A 12,454-nucleotide genomic window follows, 5' to 3' on the forward strand; every position below is an offset into this window, starting at 1 on the left:
GGTTTTCCTTTCTGACACAACTGTCTCAATGCGAATATCAGCATGGATGAAGCATTGCCACCTTCAGCTAAATCTGTTCAAGACCGAGCTTATTGTCTTTCCAGCCAATCCGTCCTTACCGCCACAGATAACAGTGCAGCGTGACTCTATCAAGCTTGTGTCTACGTTTTCTACCAGGAATCTTGGTGTCAATAAATTCTCTGCTTTACCAGCTACATGCTCTGGGTTAGCCAAGCCCACTGAGTTTGATGAGCTAGGTTGACAGATAATATAAATTCATAATGCACTGCAACTCAGGACCATGAAATAATTAATTAAATTGTGAAATATTTATTATATATGTTTTTACATATATTCATTTGTATTTTAATGAATTAATGATACATTTAATAACACATTAATGTATTTAATTATCATTTTAATTATTTAATGACACATTTAAATAATTATTTAATGATGTATTTAATTAATTCATTGTGTCACTTTACTTTCTCCATATCTTGCTTGTGTTGGTCTTACTCTCAAATGTAAGTCGCTTTGGATAAAAACATCTGCTAAATGACTGTAGAATAGAATAGCTTTATCATGCATAACTTAGCATGCGGTTGAAGTTCTCTTAAAAATGTTTAAATATCTTTCCTTTAAAACAAAGTAACGGAATATCTACTTTTCAAAGTAAATAGTTTGTATAATTCTGTAACTCAGTTGTTTGTTGTGCGGCAGGTTCTTTGAAAGCTTCCATGTGATGTGTTATGCGCAAGCTTCGTAAATGATACTGTACCAACATCATTTGTTGAGAGCGATCACCATATTGCCTTGGAAAATCATGGAGTTTACTTTTTTTTATGTCCATGGATAATACAAATACTAAGGCCTGGTACATACATAAAGATTATCAGACTGTTCTTGTCCCAATTTTGTCCCTTCCTGACCAAGGAGAACAAACGCCCGATTATTTTGATTTGATTATAAGATTTTCCTATAAAATGACCATTTGGTCTGAGGAGTGTTAAGAGCGAATTCGTCCCAACAATCAGCTCGAAAACAGGTCATGGCCAACAATCGAAAGTATTGAACATGTTCAATATTTACAACCAAAATCTTGACGTGTGCGGCCAAAGTTGACGACTCCTGACTTGTAACTCTATGGATTGTGAAGTGGAATGGAATGTAGCTAATGTATGTAAGCTGACTGGAGAACAAGGAAGGATATAAAGTCCGTGTTCACGCTGTCTCCAGTCTGTTTTTTTTTTGTTTTTTTTTCCAGTTCTGGCTTTTTCTGTTAACAATAGTCCCAAGACTACCATCGTTCCCTTGTCTTGTATGTCCTCTTTCATGCTGGGTGTTGTGTTTTTCGGTTGGTTCTTTGTTTCTTCTTCGTTTTTCTTAGATCACGTTTGATCACGACAGATTTCCGGCTCGTGGATCTATATTTGATGTCGGTTGTGGGACAGCATTGTTGTGTGTGTTGTTCTGTGATGGGATTATCTGAGCACACCACACACAGTACGATCAAAGCAGTTAAATGCCTGTTTTTTTATCTTCATAAAAACAGATAAAAAAAAGTCATCAAATTAAAAAAAATCCCTGTGTGTACCAGGCCTAAGGAGGCTGCTACAGAGAAGGCAAAACTCTGAAGCATCCATCCAGCATTCAGAAGATGAGTTTCTGTCAAAGTTTGGTGAGCTGTTACTTCTCCAAATAAGTGAATCGAGACTGTGGGTGTCTGACCAATGAGAGAGCTGGTTACATTCGAGGAGCAGCTGTGATTGATTTTTACCAATCAAGGCCCCATAGTGTTACGCAAAAGCTAAATGGAGCGGGTAAATCGTTAAGAAAATGCAATTGCAAAGAGGGTTTTAAAATGCAGGGGGATGATAGAAAAGGGAATCACCTTTTAAATGTTGGGAATGGAAAGGTATTTTTCACCAAATTTAGCATAAATAGCATTTGAAATTATATTTCTAAATCACAAAATAATTCAATTTGCTATTCCTTGTTAATATTTAATTATTTCATTTAAAAATGTGTAATTACAAAAAAAAACTTTACAAATGGGTTTTTTATTTGTTGAATTTGAAAATATATTTAGTATATATTTTTATTTCATATTTAATTATTTTTAATGAAAATGTTGTATTGTTACCCTCCTGGTCCTCCATAATTAAAAGGCTAGTGCAGAATTTGACAACCTCTGGTGAAATGTTTAATTTAAAATAACTTTGTGGGAGATGAGTACAAAAAACACGAATATTAAATATTTTAATGAAATAAAGATAAAAATATTTTGCTCCAAAATTTACAAGTCCATTGAATATTGCTTACACTTCTAAAGCAGCAGCATCTGTGACCTATTTTTTAAAATAAACAGACCCAGTGAACTTCATTTATTCAAATGGATCTGGTGGTTTATTGACCACAGTTTAACAGAATTGGGGGCATGTCATGGCAAAGCCAAACATTTATAAAAACAACTGCCTGTGTTCAGTAAATTCAAATTCAATGGTGGCAAGAACTGTAACATGGCGTGGTGGCTAGCATTAATAAACATGTCATAGACAATATCAACAAACAGAAGCAACAAACAGTGGACTGGCAAAGGAGGAACTGAAAACCAAAGGCTTAAATACACTGAGGGATTAACAGGGCACATGCAGGAATTAAAAAAACACAGAACTAAACATGACTCTTAATACCAAAAACATAAACCAGAAACATGACAAAAACCCAGAACATGAAAAAACATAAGTAAACCAAGGAGCATAAACTGTGAACTTTATTTTAGTACAGAGCTACTACTGTGGCGCTAAGCTTGTTTTTAATACCAATACTAACATAAACTTTCATATTACAGTGCCTAACCTCTCTGAGTGTGTTTTAAGATGGAGAATGAAGTTGAATAGGGTGAATCTAGCTTCCTATATTTTTATGCCACAGATGTTGCAGTTTGCTGATCATTTATTTGTCTCTCGTGTGAAGTTTTCATACCCAAAAAGTGTTAAGAAAAAGTGTTGCAGCAATAGGGTGTGCTAGCCTGGAGCTGCTGTGGTTTTTTTATTATGTGCACGGATTCACATCTGTGTTTGTGTGACGTTATGTCAGTTTTGCCTGGAGAAATGGATTAAATACAGCAGACAGGACATTACAGTTGACGGCAGTAATGCACCAAGTTCGAGTCCAAGTTGAGTCTGAAGTCACTGTAAATGCAATTTAAGTGCAACTCAGACTTGAGTCCCATCTCTGCATCAGTCCACCACCACTGTGTTTGAGAGGCTAATGAGGTGTTTGTGTTTATACGATGGGATGGGTTTTCTCCAAACGCGATGCTGTGCATTATGGCCAAACATCTGAAATTTGGCCATGTCTACCAACAGAACAGTGCACCAGAAGTTTGTTCAGATGTAACTTTGCAAACTAAAGCAACAACATGGCAACACACCATGTTGTCTTTAGAGAGTAGAGGGTTTCTTCTGATAACTAAACAAGCCATAATTGCTCCATTTTTTTTTACATCATGCTGTCATGAACTTAAACATCTTACATGATAACTGAGGTATGTATAGTCTGAAATGTGGCTCTTGATGTTTATGCAGGTCCGTTGAGCATTGAAAGATGTGACCTTGGGGTAAACTTGCTTTGAAATCGACTTCTGGAGAGATTGGCATTTATTCTGAATGTTTTCCACTTCCAAATAATCATTCAGAATGTGGAATAATGGACTCAGTCAGTCTTTTTTGAAAATGGGCTTTCAATTCTTTTAAGATTGATAGACAGCAACAGTTGCTGCTCTAAGATCATTGCTGGTGTTTTTTATTCTTTTGTGTGAATACATACTTGAATATTCCAAACCAACAAACTCAATACATTTGGCTTTATAGAGAGGCTCACACTTGATGAATGCACTATTAAGTGCATTTAAATAGCATCACCTGGCCTCTATTTAGTCCCAGTAGCAAGTGCTGAAGATTAGATTCTACTACACTAGATGCTTAATTAAATGCCACTGTAGATGGTAAACTTTCAGTGCAGATGTTTTTACCCCACTGGTTTTCCAAAGGCTTGTAAAAATAAAACCTGTTTCTTTCAGTTCATGACTTTTCCTAAAATGGATCCAGTAACTATACAGTGAATTTTGGTGAGTGTGTGATCAAAAGAGAAGTAAATGCCTGAACATATGGGTGCACAATAGTTGTCTGTTTTTCTTTAACTGCTGTAAAATTACATGGTTTTAAAAGTATATTTTGTAGCAGGCTCCATGCATTGCATTTGTATTAATCAGAGCAAATATATTAGTAGTATCAAAATAATGAGTGAATGGATATTTATATTTAACATATATTTGCAACACAGAATGCTTTACATTTAGTTTTTACAAATACAAAACCAAAATATACTCTGTTAACATAGAAAAACAAGCTTTATTTATTGTTGCAGTGGTCGATTTTAGTGGTCCTAATTAGCCAAAAAACTTGGAACGAACACAATGCTTCCATATGAAATATATTGAAATCTAGATAGTAACACCTTATAAAAATATTTTCATTTATCGTTTTAAAAGCTCTTGAGTATTGTGCTTTATGTTAAGGCGTGTTCATAAATCTATTGTCATGGTTAATAATCTGAAGAGTTGGACTTTGAGTGCATTTTTTTCTGAGATTGTTGTTTCTGTTGAGATATAGTTATTTACACAAGATTCTGAACATAATCATATACTTTTAGTTAGTGAGGACATGGTATGCTGTCAGTAAGAGCACCCTACACAACCACACAGGTGTTTCCACTTTTCCTGGCTGATCAGACCTGAGGTCAAGCTAAAGTCGTTTCAACTGTGCCGGGAATTAAGAGAGGTCACTATACTACATGAACCACTGATAATGACTAACACTAACACGTGTAATAAACTATGAGAAGGGTCAGAGAAATATCAATCCTACCTTATCAATCCTATCAGTCCTGAAAAGAAACCTCATTACTCACAATAAGTGAATACATCTGTGTAGTTTGCAAGAAATAGATGAGATTAGCCTTTAAAACACCTTCAAGCATTTATTGTATTTTTCACCTTGTTAATTAAATAAAAAAAATGGGGCTGATTTGATGTTTGAGGGTTGGATTACTGCAAATATTAGTTGCAAGCACTTTCTTACATTTCGTTTCCTATTATTTACTATACATGAGGGAAACTACATCTGTGGTGATGGAAAAACAATAAAAATATTGTATTCATTTGTAGGCATCAACATTAAAACACATTAAAGCACAGTGGTGCTACCTGAAATTTGTTTTTTGAGCTGTAAACAATATTAAATATCTTTATTGTTAAGAAAAACAGCTATGCAGTTGTTAAAATCTTCTTTTTTAATACTATAAAACAAAAATGAAAGAGATTTTCTTAGTTAGAAATGGCTCAAAGTGATATTTTTCCAAACCAGATGCCATTTTTCAAACTCAAAGCTGACATAGAAGCGATGGTTTGGGACTCTTCTAAAAGTAAAACTCACCCAGCTCAACACCACCCTTCTCAGCTTCTTGCATTTTTCAAATTTTGCAGTGGGTGGAGTTGCACAAAAAGCTGGTGGTGTATTTACACTTTATTACATTATAGTGGCATTTTTACAAGATCCACATCCAAACCAATGGTTTGGACACTTTGTTTTAAACTTTGCAGCGAGATCAGGGTTTACTGAACACATCAAAGAGAGTATATATATATATATATATATATATATATATATATATATATATATATATATATACAAATATTTATACCTGCTCCCCTCGTTCTGTGTATCCTCCAAAGGGGGGCACTGTAGAAAAAGTTTGAGAACTATTGCTTTACTCAACTTAGGAAACAGTCATGGCTTACTTTAATAGATGTAGACACACAAAGGTGCACAGAACAATTAACTAGTTGAAACACATAACTTTGAAAGCCATTGCTGGCTGTGCTGCACAGTGTGATGATGGGATGATAGAGATTTGTGAAATGGTAACATTTTTCAGTTCTTTGATTACATTAGCAGCCAAAGAGTAGGGCTGGGCATCACCATTATTTTCCTGATTTGATTTTGATTAGATTTGATTACACACAACACAACAACAATTTTTCTTGAATATTAACTCTTTCCTCGTTGGAGTATTATGAGTAAGTTGCCAGCCAGCACCATCCTTTTTGATCACATTCACTAAGGGCCACTGTAAATGTTGTGTTAGGATTATCTTTAAAAAATTCTATGTGTTTTTATCTTTATTCATTTTTGAGTTATCAACAATTGAATATTAGTCATTTTCATGAAAAAACAAGATTTTGAACAGAAACAACTGAGGAAATCTCTCTTTAATAAGACATTTATTCTCAAGATAAAATTGATTTTCTATTGACATTTTCTTTATTCTTGTTTATTTACAAATAGTGACACTATTAAAAATAACTAAATATAATAATACCAATAATAATAACAATGATTAGTTTTAATCCACCCCTACATTTACCAGAATGTTAGGGTGCAACAAAAACTTTACACAAGCAAAAGATCCCTTAAAGCTACAGATTATTATGAACTTTACATAATTATATGTAAATTCATTAAGCTACTAGCTTCTGCCTACACCCTTTTGTTTTTTTTTTTTTTCATCTTTTTGTATTTTTTAAATGTTTTGTTTACTTTCACTATAAATAAATAAATAAGTATATTTACATAAATCAGTTTGATTCATCCACATTTAAATCTTGCATTTTTTGTAAACACTGCCATATTGCTCATTTTACAAAAAAACAAACAAACAAAAAAAAAAAAACATCCAGAATTGAACAAAAACCAAAAATAAAAACCTGAAAAAATGAGAAGAGTACAAATGCATATTAAACCAAACTCACTGGCCCTTATTTATCAAACAAACGTGTAAATGAGAGCACATCTAATCGCAGGAATAATCTTGCTATTGGATCCATGTGTGATTTATGAAATGTTGGTATCTGACTGATCCCAGCCCAATCCTTCCTACGCTGGGATCGTAGGAAGGATTGGGCCTTGATAAATGCAGTGGCTGAAATCCATCGTCATTTACATGTTACACCCTTAATTATTCATGATCCAGAAGCATCGCCCAGTGAGGTCAGACCATGGAAAGGAGACGTTCTGCTGAAAAAAATAAACTTTTCGTCAAGGGTGTGTACAAAAACACTACAATCAAGAGGATCACAGAGGCAGTCAATAGCCTTGCTGTTTGCCTTGTAATTGAAAGACACAATTCTTTACTTTGCGCACTTGAAAATATAAATGACCACTAAAAGAGATCAATGAAAACATTAAAAAAACAGCAAATAAAACTTTTTCAAACTGCTAAACGTCTGCGCTTACTTGTGTTAGCTAGGCATTATTGTATTCAAAGTTCTGTTATATGAAGCCACTTTCTATAGCCTCCAAAAGAGGAAATTGGTAGCCTCAGCATTTCCACCCTTCCAGTAAAGAATTGCACATTTTAGTGCACAGCATTGGAAACATTAGCCTAGTCTTTAAATAAAGTAGTTATACAACTTTAAGGTATAGACTACTTGTTAGAAAAGACGGAGTCTCAGTATAGCCCCCAGTGGAGGCTGTGCTGAGCACAGCTTTTCTGGGCATCCACTCCTCTGGCTGTGATGGGGCATCAAAATGCTCCATTAGCCAGAGCAATATTGTGTAGGACTGCACAGGACAGAATAATGTCACAGAATTTCTCCGGAGTGAACAACAGCGTTCAACCTGCTGGTCCAAGACATATCCAAATAGCTAAGACCTCGCTAAGCATCAGTAAGCCACATGAGAGTAATGTCACTGTTGTCATCAGAAAAAGAAAAAAAAAATTCTAATCAACAGGCGGCTGTAGCTCAGGAGGAAGAGCAGTCGTCTTCCAACAGGAAGGTTGGTGGATCGATTCTAAGCTTCCACTGACTACATGTCAAAGTGTCCTTGGGCAAGACGCGTAACCCCATGTTGCCTCCTGATGTGCCTATCGGGGTGTGTGTATGTGTGTGAATGTGACAATTAATTTAAAGGGCTATGAGTGGTCAAGTCATTTGTTCATTTTCAAAATTAGGTTGTGTCATGTAAAGCAATTTGTGCTGCTTTTGCATGAAAAGTGCTTTATAAATGGTAAATGGACTTGTACTTATATAGCGCTTTTCCAGTCAGATTGACCACTCAAAGCGCTATAAACAAAGTTTGATTTGATATGGGCTATGATCATATTAAACACATCAAACTGATTGCAATATGGCAGCACAGTGACATCATGCTGAGATGTGTCAGCTCTCTGTGGCATTGAACCAGTGGTGTGAACGGTGCTTGTAATGACAGCAAAGACTTGGGGTTTAGTGTGACATTACATGACTTTCAGAAACTATTTATTTCAGTTTAAAATTCTCAAGAGTTGCAGTACTGCACTGGACATTTCTGATAAATGTGTCAGGGGCTGATCAACTTTCCATTGGTCTGCATGCAGCGTAAACACACTACAGGCCTCATTTGTTACAAAGAATAATGTCACATCTTTGGTGCTTTGTAGCTTGTAGGAACTCTCTTGTGTATTTCTTAAAGAACCATCTATCTTATTCTAAGTTCACACTGTACCCCGAAAACTTTAAAAATTTGACACAAAATTCAGTGTGACTTTTTGAAAATGCATCAGTACAATGTGTATTTAATTTATCCTGTTTTTTTTTTTTTCCATTGTTGTGCCATAAGGTGTTATAGCTGTTATGCAACTGCATCTGCCTTGAAACAGAAGGTCAGCTTTAAAAGGTTTCCATTACTGAAAAGGTCAGTGCTTCCAGGTGTGAAGCGCCGCTAACAGTGGAGATGGAAAAGTAAAACAAAAAATCACTAATAAACTTATAAATAATAATTGCATGGGTTTTCTACAATTGTATTTGATGTATTTTGAGTGTACATGAATGTGTGAATTCACTGGGATCCTTAACATTAGATAAAGGCATCAACAATGCTTGCATGCACAGTATTATTGTTAACTTTTCTGTTATACTCTGCAAACATACTGTAAACTCCAATTTTTTGCCCTCTGTCATTGTACATCGTCTGTTTCTGTGTGTCTGTGTGTGTGTATTGGAGAGCACATACTATGTGTGGGGGCTGCTCCCTCCACTACCCTAAGCGGTGGCTAGGGGGTGCACTGTGGACACGGTGTGTGTATGGTTGAGAAAGAGAGTGTGTGTCTCAGTAATGTATTCCTGCCTGTGGCTGGGCTGGTCACATGGGGAGAGCAGCCTGTTTAAAACAGCCTCGGCTCGCTCATTCAGAGCAGTGCAAGACGCAGAGACAGGCACACACGCTCTCTCCGTCTCTGTCTCTCTTCATGCACGCACACTCACGCATGCTCATGCACGCAGACGGCAACTTTCCTCTACCGGACTGACACAGCACACACGCTGGGATAGACACACTCCCATTCCACAGTGGAGAAGACGAAAAGGAGTGACACATCAGGAAAGAAAAGACATTGAGAAAAAGAAAAAAATTCCCAGTGAGTAACTGATTTTATTGTCATATTTTACATTTGCAATATTTTGGACTTTTTTTTTCAGCGCTGTATGACCAGGACCTGACAGGGACTGTAAGAGGAAAAGAGAGTTGGATGGAAGGGACTTTAAGGCGAGGAAAAAAAGATGGATATATCCATTAAGAAAGGAAAGGTGACAGAGGAGAGCAGAGATTTGTTGACAGTGCAACACTGGACTACCCTCCATCACTCATTCCTTCTGTCTGTGGGATCTAATGCTGTTAATTAGCAGTGTGTGATTGGAATGACAGGAATGCCATTGCACGAAGCTGAAGTAGCGTTTGTTTCGGACTCATGCTTTCCAGTGTGCGAATGGCTCTGTGCAGGACCTTTCTTCCTGTCTTTTTCATGCTGGCTGCAGTGTGGTGGTCAGTTACAGTGATGTTGAGCAGATTCCCTGAGACACACGCTGCTCTTGCTGTGATTAATAGAAACCCATTGATATGCAGATGGAAGTGGATAGACCTGTCACTGCACAGCGGTAATATGAGTGATGTGTTCAGAGAAAGAAGACAGACTTACAGCCTCTCCTCCTTCTTATCTCTTCTGTACAACTCTCTCTGCATCCATCTGTCCCTCTCTTTCCGATCTGGCTCTTTCATCCTTCCGTCTGACTTCCCTCGCTGTGCGTTTTTACTGCTTCCACTGATCGCTGTCTTTGACATGCTCTCCCATGTCTTACTATCCATTTTCCTGTCCCTGTTATTTCATTAACTTTTCTCCTTGTCTACAACCTCTCCTATTTATCTATGTCGCCTAAGCTCTAAGTGGTCTTTTTTCATCCAGCTCTTTGCTTTTTGTCTCCCCCACGCTGTTACACGCTGCTATACTTACTAGATTCCTCCGCTGCATAGAAATAGAGAGGATCGCAGAGTTGTGAGGAGGGCAAGAGGGGAGGGAAAGGCAGAAGAAAGAGAGAGGAATGACAGAGAAAGTGGAAAGAAGGGAGGGTCGGGGCGGGGGCATTGAAAAGGCTGACACTGGCTTGGACAATTAGCCCAGGGAGTCCGTCCTGGGGTGCTATTCTGAGAGAGGCTTTGGCCCCTGGGCCCTGGGCGCTGGGTCACGGGATGCCTTGACCCTTCCAGTCGACAGCTAGGCATGGGAGCCATTATCACGGCCTGATTGATTAGCAGTGAGCGGAAATCCCTTTTCTCTTCACTCCTTGGGAGAAAAAGATGGGAGTTTTTTGTCCTTTTGCTGCTGCTGGTTTAGTATCTGCCTGCTTGAATTTTGAAAGCTTTACCTCTTTTTTATTTATTTATTTATTTTTTTAAGATAATGTCAGATATGGTCTGTGGTCTCTCTGTGTAAAGTATATTAAATTTCTGAACTTGTTTTTTTGTTTGTTTATTTTTTTTGCTTTTGAATGGGATTGTGTATGCATGTATGTTGATATGTTTTCATCCATCCACAAAGACAGACAAGATCTGTTTGGGGGACTTATAGTATTCAGCAATCTTATCTGGCTGCTTTTACTCCTCTGTGAGCCTTTATGAGCTCTGCACCTGCAGAGATTTTTAATGAAGCATTAGAGGCTACCTGTTGTCAACAAAAGTGATGTGATAGAAGAATGGTGAAGCAAAAAAACGTATTACTTATTAGTCTATGTCTATCGAACTCATGCTACTTTTGCTCTCCCTCAGCACATATATGCCCCCACCCCCCCTCTCCCACAGACTGGGAGTTTAGTGGGGTGTTTAGTCCAGCTCATGGGTGATCAAAGCAATGCGTGTCAGACTGGGCTTAGCCCAGGCACTCCTAATGGAGCACCGTTTTCATGCTTAGTTGGTGGTGGAGTGGGAGGGATTGATAGGAGGCTGGGTGCGTGGGTGGGTGGGTGTGTGTGCAATAGGAGGGTCTGCAAATAAAAAGACTGACAGAAAGAGTCTAAGGGTGTTAAAGACAGCCAGACAGGCAGAGAAAGGGGACAGATAAAACTGAAACAGGAAAGGACATTAGAGAAGACAAGCAGATGGATGATAGTGATTAAAAGGCAAAATGTAGCATAATATTATTATTATTAATATTAATAATAATAATAATATTAGTAATAATAATATATGAAAAAAGAATAGACAAGCACATAGAGAGCTGCATAGAGGAAGGCAAGCAATGTCTTTAGTTTGTCACAAGTGAACATAAAGAAAAACTCCCAAATGGTGTTAAACTGGAAGCATCACCATTCCTAGGTACATAAATCTGACTGTACATCAACCCATGGGGCCTCAGTTTTGTCAGCGCAGTTACAAAGTGATTTTTCTTGGGGTTAAAGCTTGGTTTTAGGGTCAGGGTTAGGCTTATTCATTCAGGTATGATAATGGCTAGTGTGTCAGTGGAGACTCCCCACGCTGATATAAACTTGGAGTGTATGTGTGTGAGAGAGGGAGAGAATGAGAAAGAGAAGGGAACTGCTTGTGTGTGTGTGTGTGTGCTTAGCATCTGTGTACCTGTCTGCATATGCCTGTATGCCAAGCACGAGACAGACATGCCTGTAAATTGTATATTGATTTTTCACAGACTGTAAAAGAAGTCTAGACTTTTGGACATTGGCTCTGAAATAGGATGTTTTATTTCCTCCTATAAAGACATTTTTTGGTCGAGGAGACGAATGGAATTTCTTAGCAGTGGAGGGAAAAAGTCTCTAAGTCCTTCAGGGAAAAATAATGAAAATTTATTTTTATTACTGGGTCTGCTGTGACTGACAAAAAGATTTTTGCTGCATTTTTAAGTAACTTTCGTGAAAATTGGAGACAGAACGATTGATTGAGAAATGATGTGGGTCTTTATTATTTTTGTGTTTAAGTATCGCAGCAACTGTACTTTTCATACTTCTGAACTTTTCTTCTGTCTTCTTCCCTTGTCATTGTTTTCCCTGTCTATTCTTTGTTTTATC

The 12,454-nt window shown here is 37.3% G+C and overlaps 1 protein-coding gene across 1 annotated transcript in view; it reads left to right on the forward strand.

The window, feature by feature from the left end:
- The first annotated feature begins 9,316 nt into the window (after window positions 1-9,316).
- cntfr (ciliary neurotrophic factor receptor) overlaps window positions 9,317-12,454 on the forward strand; it is a 202,449-nt gene continuing 199,311 nt past the window's right edge. Inside the window, exon 1 of the mRNA XM_041969260.1 lies at window positions 9,317-9,522. The gene's annotated coding sequence lies outside the window, so the exon portion shown is untranslated. The remainder of the gene's footprint in view (window positions 9,523-12,454) is intronic.

Source organism: Melanotaenia boesemani, chromosome 19 (assembly GCF_017639745.1).
Source record: "Melanotaenia boesemani isolate fMelBoe1 chromosome 19, fMelBoe1.pri, whole genome shotgun sequence".
NCBI classification, from domain to species: domain Eukaryota; kingdom Metazoa; phylum Chordata; class Actinopteri; order Atheriniformes; family Melanotaeniidae; genus Melanotaenia; species Melanotaenia boesemani.